The sequence below is a fragment of the Hypanus sabinus genome, chromosome 4 (assembly GCF_030144855.1).
Source record: "Hypanus sabinus isolate sHypSab1 chromosome 4, sHypSab1.hap1, whole genome shotgun sequence".
Lineage (NCBI taxonomy): Eukaryota > Metazoa > Chordata > Chondrichthyes > Myliobatiformes > Dasyatidae > Hypanus > Hypanus sabinus.
The window spans coordinates 72,721,059-72,724,249 of NC_082709.1; positions in this window are offsets into that span (position 1 = coordinate 72,721,059).

Here is a 3,191-nt window from a genome sequence, read left to right on the forward strand (position 1 = left end):
CTCCCTGTTCCTGCCCTTTCCAGCACGAGGAACTGGAAGCAAACCAGAGATAACCACCCTGGAAAGTCCTGCTTTTCAGCCTTCTTCCGAGTTCTCTGAAGTCCCACTGCAGAATGTCCTTCCTCTTCTTCCCGATGTCATTTGTGCCAACATGCACTACCACTTCCAGCTGTTCACATTCACCCTTGAGGGTTCCCTGCAATCGGTCGGTGATGTCCTGGATCCTAGCACCAGGGAGGCAACACACCATCCTTAAATCTCGCTTGTTGCCACAGAAACCCCTTTCCATACCTCTTACTATGGAGTCCCCTACTACCACGGCTCTTCCTGATGGCCGACTCCTCGGCTCTGCTTCTGCACCAATTTTCAGCTCGCAGGCCTGTCCGCCTCTCAGACTGGCAGTATCTTCTGTCCTGACAGCTTCCAAGGTGAACCTGTTTACGAGAGGTACATCCCCTGGGGTCTCCTGTACTTCAAGCATCCTTTCCTTCCTCGTCGCCCCCTTTCTCTCTTCTGGTATCCTTGGTGTAACAACCTCACTGTAGGTCCTGTCCAGAAAACCCTTGTTTTCGCAGATAAACCTGAGGTCATCCAGTTCTTTCTTCAGTGCTGCAACATGCTCCTTCAGAAGCTTAAGTGCAAAAGGATAGAAACTGATAAAATTGGTCCTCTTGAAGATCAGAGTGGTCAGCTATGTATGGAACAAAAAGAAATGGGGGAGATCTTAAATGGTTTTTTTTGCGTCTGTATTTACTGGCATGGAGTCAATGGAAATAAGGCAAACAAGTAGCGAAGTCATGGAACCTGTACAGATTGAAGAGGAAGTGGTGCTTGCTACCTTGAGGCAAATCGGAGTAGATAAATCCACAGGACGCGACAGGGTATTCCCTTGGACCTTGAAGGCGACTAGTGTTGAAATTGCAGGGGCCCTGGCAGATATATTTAAAATGTTGGTATCTACAGGTGAGGTGCCAGAGGATTGGAGGATAGCTCATGTAGTTGTTGTTTATAATCCAGGAAATTATAGGCCAGTAAAATTGACGTAATAGCTAAATTAGTGGAAGGAGTATTAAGAGATAGGGTCTACAAGTATTTAGATAGATAGGGACTTATTAGGGAGAGTCAACACAGCTTTCTGCGTGGTAGGTCATGCTTAACAAATCTATTAAGAGTTTTTCGAGCTGGTTACCAGGAAAGAGGAAGGAAAGACAGTGCATGTTGTCTACATGGACTTCAGTAAGGCCTTTGACAAGGTCCCGCATGGGAGGTTAGTTAGGAAGATTCAGTCGCTCGGTATACATGATGAGGTAGTAAATTGGATTAGACATTGGCTCAAAGGGAGAATTCAGAGAGTGGTAGTGGAGGTTTACTTTTCTGAGTGGAGGCCTGTGACTAGTGGTGTGCCACAGGGATCAGTGCTGGGTCCATTGTTATTTGTCATCTATATCAATGGTCTGGATGCTAATGTGGTAAATTGTACCAGCAAATTTGCTGATGATACAAAGATTGGAGGTGTAGTGGACAGTGAGGAAGGTTTTCAAAGCTTGCAGAGGGATTTGGACCAGCTGGAAAAATGGGCTGAAAAATAGCAGATGGAGTTTAATACAGACAAGTGTGAGGTATTGCATTTTGGAAGGAAAAACCAAGGTAGAACGTACAAGGTAAATGGTAGGACACTGCGGAGTGCAGTAAAGTACAGATACAAAATTCCCTAAAAGTGGTGTCACAGGTAGATAGGATAGTAAAGAGTCTTTTGTTACAAGCCTTTATAAATCAAGTATTGAGTATAAGAGTTGGAATGTTATGGTGAGGTTGTATAAGGCATTGGTGAGGCCGAATTTGGAGTATTGTGTGCAGTTTTGGTCACCGAATTACAGGAAGGGTACTAATAAAGTTGAAAGAGTGCAGAGAAGGTTTACAAGGATGTTGCCAAGACTTGAGAAATAGAGTTACAGAGAAAGGTTGAATAGGTTAGGACTTTATTCCCTGGAGCGTAGGAGGGGAGATTTGATAGAGGTATATAAAATTATGATGGGTATAGAGTGAATGCAAGTAGGCTTCCCCCCCCCCCCACTGAGGTTAGGGGAGAAAAAAAAAGGACATGGGTTAAGGGTGAAGGAGGAGAAGTTTAAAGGGAACATTAGGCAGGGCTTCTTCAAACAGAGTGGTAGGAGTGTGGAATGAGCTGCCAGATGAAGTGGTAAATGTGGGCTCACTGTTAACATTTACGAAAAACTTGGACAGGTACATGGATGAGGTACAGGTCAGTGGGACTGGGCAGAAAAATGGTTTGGCACAGCCAAGGGCCAAAAGGCCTGTTTCTGTGCTGTAATGTTCTATGGCTCTGTGATATTCAATCAGATTCTGACCCCAAAAATCCACCCATTTATAAAATTTCTCGACAACCATCATATTCTTCTCCATTCCTATTCAGAAAGCTGTGGTTAAAAACAGCAGAGGTAGCATATTTAGCAGGAAGTTCCAATTCTAGTACTGTGAGCATTTTTAAACAGCCAGAATAAACCCGAGCTTCTCCAAGAGTATGAAAAACTGCTATGTAAGAAATCCACAGTTGAAACATCCAAAGCCAAATTCCCCCAAACTTGATCACCTTTGATTAGACCCAAACCACCTACAGAATATAGACACTGCCAATAACTAAGTGCAAATTCTAAGCTTCTACCACACTGGTAAGCTACAGGAGGAAGGCCACAGCCACCAAAACAACATCAGTGAACTAGAAGAGCTGACAGAAGCCAACAGCTTTAAATTTTTAATGTTTTCCTGGTTATAAATTGGATTTCTGGTCTATGATGACCACATGTAAATAGCACCAAAGACACGTACTTTATCAAACATATTCTATCGAGTGTGTTACCCCCCCAAAAAAAACAATGAAAGCCATTTCTCATTTACAAGATGTTTCTTATTTACAATAAAGATATGGTACTTGAAGAAATGCAAGTGTAACAAAATCAAGGCACTTGCCTTTATAACACAAAAATACAACTGCAGATGCTGTGGATCAAAGAATACGTACACGACGCTGGAAGAACTCAGCAGGTCAGGCAGCATCTGTGAGAAAAGAGTAGCCAACGTTTCGGGCTGAGACCCTTCATCAGGAATGGGTCCTTTCACCGTTCCTGATGAAGGGTCATGGCCCGAAACGTTGGCTACACTTTTCTCACAGA